Genomic DNA, 11,129 nt, shown 5'->3' with positions numbered 1-11,129 from the left:
ATTTTACCGGTCTCGGAATATCCCTAAATAAAGCTTTAAAGTGCCTTATTTTCGGCTCCCTGCGAAGACACTGGCCATTTCCCTGTGACGTCACACAGTGCTGCCAATGTAAACAAACAATGGGAATACCACAGCAAGCTATAGCGACATTAGCTCGGATTCATACTCTGATTTCAGCGGCTTAAGCGATTCAACAGATTACGCATGTATTGAAACAGATTGTTGGAGTATGAAAATATTGAAGAAGAAACTGAGGCTATTGACCGAATAGCTATTGACGCTATTCATAGCCATAGCATGGCCGAATAGCTGCGTTAGCATCGCCGGTAAAATGTGCGGACCAAACGATCAGGACTTTCGCATCTTTTGACACTGGAGCAACTTAAATCCGTCGATTGGTAAGTGTTTTTTTCGCATTAAATGTGGGTGGAAGGAAACGTAATATAGTTGCAAATGCATCTACAGGTTATCCATACATCTCTGTGCCATGTCTGCTTTAGCACCGCCGGTAAATAGCATGTTAGCATCGATTAGCGTAGCATATTAGCATCGATTAGCTGGCAGTCCACATCTACAAAACTCACCTTTGTGACTTCGTTGACTATCATTGCAATGGGGGGTCTCGGACGGCAGACACTTTCGCATCTTCAGGCCAGTGGTGCAACTTGAATCCCTCCCTGTTAGTGTTGTTACACCCTCCGACAACACACCGTCGAGGCATGATGTCTCCAAGGTTCCAAAAAATAGTCAAAAAAACGGAAAATAACAGAGCCGAGACCCGGTGTTTGTAATGTGTTGAAAATGAAAATGGTGGGTGTGTTACCTCGGCGACGTCACATTCTGACGTCATCGCCTCCAGCGCGATTAACAGAAAGGCGTTTAATTCGCCAAAATTCACCCATTTAGAGTTCGGAAATCGGTTAAAAAAATAGATGGTCTTTTTTTTGCACCATCAAGGTATATATTGACGCTTACATAGGTCTGGTGATAATGTTCCCCTTTAACAGTTTCAAGTGCCTGGTTAAAGCTCTGTAAAATAGTTTGTGCAAAAGTCAATAATGGTTTTCCTAACTGAATGCAGTGAAAACAGTCAGGTGGATGTCATGATCTACTTGATCGCCGTGTGTTAACAGTTGTGTCTTTGTCTATTGTAGTTTCATTCTCATGTGCTGCAGATGACTGTGCGCTGTAAAACTTTTACAATTTCTTCATTTGCTGGATTTCCCTTGTCATCCGCAATAGCTCGATTTCCAATTTTTTTTCTGATTTATCTTCATTGGTCGAATTTAGTGGGGTACTGTTCCTCCAATAGTACTCTGATTACCCACAAACTCTGGCTCCACTCCTGCCAAATCAGGGTGTTTCAACAGGACTAGCCGAGGGACTGTCATCTGGACCATCCCAAAGCTGGGGGGCTGTGGAACTCAATGGTATAGGTGACAAGGTTTCATCTCCTTCTAGATTAGCTTTTGATTTCTGCTTTTTTTGGAATTTCATCCTCTGACCGATTGAGTGGGATGTATGATCGAGTCGTCAGCAGAATCTGAAAATGTATCTTTGGTTGACTTTGTCTAGCTCTGGGCCTGGCAAACCTTAGGTTTGACTGGTTCGATTTCCTCCTCTTCGGTTAAGTCCACACAAGGAAGTAGTAGGTTTTTCTGTAGAGTTCAGATGGGACCATCCTTTTAGATGGGTTTCACTTTGTACATTGGCAGGTCTCCCATCTTTTCCAAAACTAGACACACGGTGGATTTGGTCCACGAGCTTGTGTTTACACCGAAACCTCAAATTTTTCACAAGCATTCGATCGCTTTCTTAGAGTGTTGACCCTCCTAATGTCCTGTCAAAACAAAATTTGACGTCTGCAACTTTTTTTGAGTTTTCAGTGGCTATCTGATAACTTTCTTGCAGTCTTGCTTCCAGATTTTTTCTATATTGGGAATGTGATCATGGGGAACCATCATTTACACAAAAATGAAAGGCAATGTCTACAGCCAATAGAGGTTGGCGTCCAAACATCTGCTCATATAGAGTGAACCCTGTGACATCACTTTTGGTGCAATTATAGCCATGGGTTAGTGATTTTACGTTATCACACCAATTACCTTTTTCTTTTTTCCTTTTACAGTGGTCTGTTTAAGCGCTTGACAAGCTGACCTCTTGAGTGGTAAGATTTGTGCGCACCTTGGTAAGACCTGCAAATGTGCATCACTTATCAGATGCTCAGTAAAACCCATAGTGCACTAAAACTGTTCCCAAAAGGTTTTAGCAGCTGTTGTATCTTTCTGGTCTTTGGTTTGTGTGGCAACGGCATATTAGGTAAAATGATCCGTGATGACCAAAATGTCTTTAGTATTGTGACTGTCAGGTTCTAGGGGTAATCGTTAATGCACACTTGTTCCATGGGTCGAGTTGTATAGATATTTACGAGAGATGCTTTCTTTTGTGGTTGTCTTTCTTTTGATGCAACGTCCACATGTCTTTATCTTTTTCTCCGTGTCGGAAGCCATCTATGGCCAATAAAATCTTGACCTTCCCAAATCTAGGATTCTTTCCAAACCCATATGTTTCATGTCTCCATGCAAGTTTCTCAGAACTGCAGATCGAAGGGACATAGGAGCAATGCGTTGGTATGTTAGATGATCTCCTGCTTGACATTTCCTGCACAAAAGGTCGTCTTTTATTTCTAATCTCTTCTTTTCTTTGAGAATTAGTCGAAGCTCTCGGAATCTGGAACGAAGCTGGTCAGCCTCTACTATCTTTATGACCTGTCCTATGAGGGAGTCAGACTTTTGGTGTTGTTTGAGTTCTGCATGGCTGTAGGTGGGTATGGTATAGCAACCAAACACTTTGTTTGATTCATTCAGAGTTTGTACAGTATCTGGGTGAGTAGCGAGGGATTGTACCAAGGTGATGGTCAGTAGAGAGTTATCTGGCAATGTTGACATAAAACAGTGACTGCATCTTCAGGTAGGTCTTGGCTGGGAGAGATTGAAAGATGGTGTGAAACTAATATTTTAATCCGCCTTTTTTTTCTCAAGAGAAGCTGGGTCATCATTTTGTCATGTGGTCGTCTTGAATGGCCCGTCTGCATCCTGGTTGCGCTTTCCAGCTGGGTGCTTAATGTTGAAATCAAAGGTTGACAGCACAGCTAGCCAACGGTAGCTCGCAGCATCAATCTTCGGGACATAAAATTTCTCCACAATGGACCACTTCAAGGCAAGGAATTCTAGCTTATAGGCGGGGTATCGCTTTTTCGCTGAATGAAAGTCCTTTGCTAGCATAAGCTACAACTCGCATCTCAACATCTTGTTGTTGGTACAGGACGGCTCCTAAACCTGTGGTACAGGACTGTGTACTGGTCTGTGTGGAGCACATATGGCAATTTTGGGTCAGCAAAACCAAGAACAGGTGCAGATATGAGTTGTTCTATTATCAGGTTAAATGCATTTTGACATTCAAACGTCAACCTCTCATTAAAGGGCTCTTTGGGATATAAGTACTTTTCAGGGTGTCTAGATGTCTTGGTGCCCTGTCTAAAAGGTGGGTAGCCTCTGGTGACTATTGGAATAGTTCTTAACAAATCGGCGGTAATAGGTGGAAAAACCTTAAAAGGACTTGAATTCTCTTAAGGTTTGTAGGCAAAGCACAGAGAGTGCTGACTTTATCAGGGTTAGTCTCTACTCCACGGCTTGAAACAATGTGACCTTGATACCGCACTGAGTTCTGTAAAAAATGTCATTTTTTGGTTGAGAGCTTTAAGCAATTCTCTTTAAGTTGCTGGAGAACATGTCTTATCCTAGTTTCGTGCTCTTCTAATGTTTTGGGAGAAAACGATGTCGTCCAGAAAAAACAGTACTTCCTTTAAATTGATGCCGGACATTACCCTAAGACTTTTTTTTTGCTCTGTCCTTCAATTCCTGTGGAAGAAGTGCATTGCCAAACTCAAAGGTCAAATACCGTGTGGATGGTTTATTATCCGTGGGAATGCTAGCACAACATCTTGCAGTGTCAGTGGGTTTGATTGGATTTTGAAAGTTGCCATAAATCTTTTCAGAAGGGTGAAGTTCAGCAAGAACCACAATTTGAAGGGAGTGTCACGTCATGCACATTTTCGTTTCTCAACCACTCAGGTAATGTAAGAGGTCGGTGTTTGGGCAAGCTGATAAGAGAACATTCCACAAATACTCCACCAGGAAAGACAGAGGATTCAGGCTTCTCGGCCATAGCAGTGCCATTGGTGGTATTAGCCCTCTAAACACTCCTTGATTTGAGCAGGTAAACCATGCTGCTCCTTGCGTTTTAGGGTTGCCTCCTGTGTGTCTGCATTTGAGCACCCGAATGATCTGCCTGTAACCATACGCAGAAGACACAATTTGTTTTTTTTTGTCACTGCAGTGCTCTTCATATAAAACATTGAGAGCATTTGTCCCGATAAGGACTGGCAAGTCAGAATTACTACGCTGATCTGGTACCGCTAAAGCTAGGATGGAAATTTTTGGTTCAATGTCAACAAAATATTTTGGGAACTTGAGCATAATGGGTATATAGCCTAAATAGGGTACATTCTCACCATTAGCACTTTCACATTTAGGCCTTGGAATGGCTGGATGTGTGGGTCTGACAGGTGAGTTTAGACAAAATATGCAGTTATCATGGTCACTTGGGACCCCTGAATCAAGGAGACAATTTGTATCTACTCCTGACAACTCGTTTCGCTTTTTTTCAACTAAATTGGGGATCGCTTCATTGCTGTAAGAAGGTCCAATGTGACTGTGCTCGCCACATTGGAAGCAGTACCGTGGCGCAGCTTCTTGTTGGTGGTCTTCAACTCTGGAGGAATTGAGGGATTTCCTCAATAGGGCCTTTGGGTTTAGCTTTCAGTTTGCTTTGTTCATTTTGCACTGAATTATGTGTTTAGTGAAACTATTTGGGATTGTAACTGCACCATTTGGTTTACAAGCTTTTGGGGTTCATTAGGGGTCTTTTTGCAATGTCATCATCAATATTGTCTTCCACTGCAACTTTGTTTGTCTGGACTTTTGTTCTGCTAGCTCCAAAGTGTTGTTTCATCCTGTTGGATTTAGCAGTTTGCCTGTCCTCTTCAGCACAAATGCAAAAGAGCAGTTCTGAAAAAGGGCGTGGCTTATTCCCCTTCTGCTCAAGCTGAAGATTGGCAATCAGATGGTTATCCCTGCAGCCTCTGCAGAACTGCTTGAGAAACTGTCGATCTAAATCAGTATCAGCCAAACCACTGTTTTTGATCAATTTACTTAAATGAGTGTGTAATTACTGCAAATAGCCAGAAGGCTGTTTGCCTGTGTCCTGGTTGATGTTCAAGACTTTTGAAAAAAGTTCATCACCATCCTTAATGACACCATAAGCAAAGTCAGGTAGGGCACGATATGCATGTGGGGAAGCATTGGGTCCTAGGTGCTTAACAATGGTGGTGGAAGGCGGAACAAGGCTCCCAACCATTTTCATGGTTGTATGTGTTAGACATGACAGGATCAGAAAGGTAGAACTCAATGTTACTTCATCATGTATCATAATTCGACTCAGAAGTAGGACATGGGGTTCTTCCTGGGTCTGGTCTGAGTCTGGCATTGCCATGGTAATGAGGGTTCATATCACTATTGTTGATATCATGGTCAACCATTACTCTGTGGTGTTTGGTAGGTAGATACTGGGTTTGGTGCCCTGTTTGAGATACACTGCTGCGTCTACCTTATGTGGTGGTGAGTGTTACGTTCCAGATGGCTCGAAGTCTAGGGATCATAGCGGAATGCAACATAAAAGTGTATAAATCAAATGAGTTGTAAATTAAAGACACTGAAGCCAATAATTGAAAACAAAAACTAGTGTATTGAAAAGTGACCAGGTGGTGGGGCGGGTACAACAAGGACACAACGCTAGCCTAGCTTGGGACTACTGGTGCTGTCAATGAAATGAACAAAACATACCAAAATACACCTCTAGAAAAGAAAGGTAAGCTGACTAACTAAAGCTATTTAATTAGCATAGACCAAAAACCTACCTAACTACTCTAACCAAAGAGGGGGTCCGAAACATACAAGGGTGACAGCCACCACTAAGCCTGGGGTCTCTATACACAAATATTTATCCTACGTGTGTAATGTATAGAGGCCTCTGTCTAACCTTTCCCAAGACTAGGCCGCAGATACTTACAAAGGTTGGAAGGTCAAACAAAAAAGAAGACAACAAAACAGGTAGCACAAGTTTAGCAAAAAGCTTAAAAAAATGATTACAAAACAAAGTAGCGCCAAAGACAAAGTAGCGTCTCTCAGAACTCCACACAGCATGTCAGAAAAAGAATCCCTCAATCCAGTGGCTAAAAGGTGGTTTTAAGCAGGTCAGGAGGATGAATGGTGGACCGGGATTGGCTGGCTGATCAACAGGTGAAATGAGGAGCAGCTGGGAACATAAACCGGTTGATTGGCAGCAGAGGTCATGATTGAGTGTGACCTGTTCAAACAAAAGAAGAAAAAAACACAAAAACAAACCACCACTACGTGGAACGTAACAGTGAGTCACGTTCATGGGAGTGGATGTCATCAGCACAATGGTTGATAGGAGTTGTAACAGCTATTAGCATGGGGCTGGTGTGCTGATTTTCCCGGTTGACTGATGCATCTGTGTCATCCCTCCATCCATTTTCTACTGCTTGTCCCTTTTGGGGTTCGAGGGGGATGCTGGAGCCTATACCAGCTACACTCTGGCGTAAGGAGGGGGTACACGCTGGACAAGTTACCACCTCATTGCAGGGCCAACACAAATACACAGACAATCATTCACACTCACATTCACACGCTTTGTCCTTTTTAATTTTTGTGGCTTCTTGAATTCTTGCCCCGTTTAACTGAGCAACATTTTTCAGTTTACTTATGTGAGTTAGTATGGAACGTCTATCGCCTGTGTACAGCTCGGAGAAAAGCCAAATGTGGTTTGTAAGGTGTAAGAAAGCTTTTATTGACTCAATAGCGAACCTTGTTTTAAATTCCACTTTAGCTGTGTGCTGGAATTTGGCCTCACTGCTGGTAACTTTACTTGCTCTGTCTATGTTACCATACTGTGCAAAATACTCAAATACTAATCATCTACATCTACAATACAATTCATCTACATCAGTACCAGTTATACCACTTACAGGGAGTGAACTAGGTACCTTGACATCCACAGAGGGGTTAGTGTGTCTGCCTCACAGTACGAAGGTCCTGAGTTCGATCCTGCGCTCGCGATCTTTCTGTGTGGAGTTTGCATGTACTCCCCGTAAATGCGTGGGTTCCCTCCGGGTACTCCGGCTTCCTCCCACTTCCAAAAACATGCACCTGGGGATAGGTTGATTGGCAACAGTAAATTGGTCCTAATGTGTGAATGTGAGTGTGAATGCTGTCTGTCTATCTGTGTTGGCCCTGCGAAGAGGGCGACTTGTCCTGGGTGTACCCCGCCTTCCGCCCAATTGTAGCTGAGATAGCTTCCAGCGCCCCCCGCAATCCCGAAGGGAATACGCAGTAGAAAATGGATGGATGGACATTCTCAGAAAGAATTGTATCCATGCTTGTGCTATTGATACAATCAAAGAAATCAATAGCAATGTTCACAGAAAACATACCATATAATGTCCAACTGTTTCACCTCCACTTAGGTAGAAGAGAGGAGTTTCTTGTAGCTGCTGGCTGGCTCGCCAAATTTTTATGTAGCGCCTTTATTGTTAACCAACCTAACAAGACATACAATCTTCCGAGATTTGCAGTGTTGGATACCCTTATTTTAGAAGGAATGACTCTCAAAAAGATTTATAAAAAAGAGTGGTGGAAAATTATAAGTTGAACATGTATTGCCTCACAACAACTGACAACAAAACACTCATATGACATACAGAAAATAGATAGTTTGTGAAATGTTGTGTGTGTACATTTCTATAAAACATATAACTACTACTAAGTGTTTTCTCTTTATTTTGTTGTATTCTTATCTGTGTTACTTTAAGGTAATTTGAAATTTGAGGTAGTCAGGGCAGTTGGTGCAGCGGGCCACAGTGCGGTCCTGTCCTGTTAGCTTGTTTTGTTCTTGGGGTTGGCTCGCCACTGAACCCTACGGTTCAAATTTGATCTCTGTCTCTCAAAACACCAAACAAAGCTTAGCAAAATGCATCACTCGACGCAAACAGCTCCATCTATCTGTCTTCTGCACAAGTCTTACTTTGTAAGGCTTCTTCAGTGTGTTTGCTTCCTGGTTCATCTACAGGTGTTTTCAACACCTGATTGAAAAGACCTTATTAAATTTCTGTTCTTAAGAGTTATGATCTTCAAGGTGTTGAATAATTTTGTGAATGAGATATTAAGAGAAATGACACTGGTTGGTATGTTACAAAATATAATGTTGTAATTCAAGTTTCATTTGTCTATTTAATGCATTAAGAAAAATTTCCTTTTTTGGTATTTTGTAAAATACAGTGTTACAATTTAAGTTGCATTTGTCTATTTGACACATCTTTATTTGATATGACTATAAACAAAATACGGAATAAATGTCCAACTTGCTAAAACACTAAAATTGTGTGGGGGTTGAATAATTTTGATCACAACTGTAAACATGTTGTTTGTTTTATCACATTTACACGCCGTAGCAATTCCTCTAATGTTATTTCATCAAAAAGAAAGAGACTATTTTGGAGGGCAATATCCGTCGTATATACAGTCGTATCTGTGTTAATGGAACCCAGTTGTAGCTGGGATGCGTTGTCTTTAATCTCCTTTCTAATGAGTTAAATTTTCTTAATTAAAGAAAGTCATCTGCTATGTGGGTGGAGCTACTGGTAGGAGTCCCTTGTTGGGTTAGCAATGCTATTGTACTGAACAAATATTTAGGATCGTTTTTGTTGAGGCGGATGAGATTTGAGTAGCATTTAGCTTTAGCTAAGGTAAGCATGTGTTTATAAATTATTAAACTATCACTCCATTATCAACCTCAAATTTAGTCGCGCGCCATTTGCGTTCCAGCTTTCTACATGATTATTTAAGAGCTCTTGTTTCTTCTGTAAACCATGGGGTAAGCCTTTTAGGGGCCCTTTTTTGCTTTAGCGGTGTATACTATCAATGGTTTCATGCAGGGCGTCGTTAAAGTTGTTTGTGAGGTTATTAATAGAGCCCACATAATTTAGGAATGGTGTCATTACCGAAGGCAGTAGGCCAGCAAGAGTCATCGTTGTGGCAGCACTAATGTTGCGGATGCTAAAGCAGTTATTATTAGCTTGTTGACAATGAGTCAGAACTTCGAATTTTTTAAGGTAATGATCGGACATTACTTTAGTATACGGGAGTATCATAACTTCCCTGACAAACACTAGATCCATCGTATTACCGTTGCTATGCGTGGGTTCATTTGTTATTTATTATCGATTATTATTTGTGTAAGACCACAGCTAACAATTATAGTCTGGAGGGCCACGCACGGAGTGTCCAATAGGGTATTCATATGGATATTAAAGTCCCCCTTATGACTATATTGTCGGTGTGCGTCACTAGATCAGCGACAAACTCTGACAAGTCATTGATAAAGTCCGAAAATGGCCTGGGGGGCGATAGATAACAGCCAGGTAGAGAGGCAGCGGTGTGACTGACCTCATAGTAAGCACCTCAAACGATTTATATTATCTACTATAGTTAGGGGTAAGGTTAAAGTTTTCATTGTATATTAGTACGACCCACCCACCCCTTTTCAGGGGACGGGCAATATGCGCATTCGTGTACTTAAGAGGAGAGGCCTCATTCAGCGCAAAAAAAGTTGTCTGGTTTGAGCCAGGTTTCGCTGAGACCAATGACGTTAAGATTGTTGTCTCTAATGACCTCATTAACTAATAACATTTTGAGGGACAATGATCTTATGTTTAAAAAGCCCACGTTATAGGTAGTGGGCTTTTTTGAGGAGTTTTTGTTAAAATTATCCGTAGTAGCAATATTACTAATGTGTTTATTTTTGCGTAGTGCGCTTTAAATAATTTAGACCATATCTAGAAATTGATATGACGGGAATATTCAGAATGTTTGCTTGGTGCTGCAATAAACTGAACGCATCATAATTTTTCACCTCAGTAAAATGCATGTCCATCTCTTACACAGTCACTGCAGAAAAAACATTGTGTGAGTTGTGTATTATTCTAGGAGAAATGCTTTGTGTGCAGGGATTTTCCAGCCTGGCGCTGGCTAGTTTTATCTTAATTGACTCCTCACCCCGACTAGCACACTCTGTAATTGCCTGTGACCGGGCTTGCTCTAGTGCAGTTAGTCAAGTGTGACTCAAACAAAAATCTGTGTGACTCAAACAAAAATCTATGTTCCTAAATAGGATGATGGCGCCTTCCTGGTTAGGGTGAAGGCCGTCTCTCATCAAAAGGCCCGGTTTGCCCTAGAAAGAGGGCCAATTATCAATAACCATTAGTCCTTCTTGTCTACAAACATTAGCCAGCCACTTGTAAAGCGAGACTAATCTGCTATATCTCTAATCATTACCTCTCGCAAGGCAGGGGGCCAGAGACAAGAAATCAATCCCTCGACATCTTTCTAGCGAGATTACAAATTTCGTAATCTCTGACCGTCTCATCCTAGTGTCATTGGAGCCAACATGTACAACTATGTTCGCATAACTAGTGGTGCGATTAGCCTTCGTACATGTTTACTAGTCCTGTTGGAATTAAGCTCTCTAAGATTAGCTTCAATATCAGTTGCTCTGGCCCCGGTAATACACTTAATTGTGGCTGGTTTGCTAAGCTTTATGTTTCGGGTGATGGAGTCCCCTATGACTAAGGTGTGGTGCCCAGTAGACTGGGGTGTAGGACTAGCTAAAGGACTAAATCTATTATGCGTCTCAACCGGTTCACCATTGCTTATAGGCCGCTTAGGGATGCTACAAGCTGGGCTAGTTAGCTCACTACAACTAACGCTAGCAGATGTGTCCGCAACGTCTAAAGTTACGAGATTACTCTCCTCTAACTAGCGGACACGGCCTTCTAGAAGAGCCAGTCTATCCATGAGAACGGTGCACAAAGCACAGGGAGCCATACTCACGGTATTTTCTGTCACCGAGTGAAGTTCTTGTTGTCTTCAAGG

Source organism: Nerophis ophidion, linkage group LG03 (assembly GCF_033978795.1).
Source record: "Nerophis ophidion isolate RoL-2023_Sa linkage group LG03, RoL_Noph_v1.0, whole genome shotgun sequence".
Classification (NCBI taxonomy): Eukaryota; Metazoa; Chordata; class Actinopteri; order Syngnathiformes; family Syngnathidae; genus Nerophis; species Nerophis ophidion.
The sequence above is the reverse complement of the archived record's forward strand: the minus strand, read 5'-3'. Positions refer to the sequence as shown.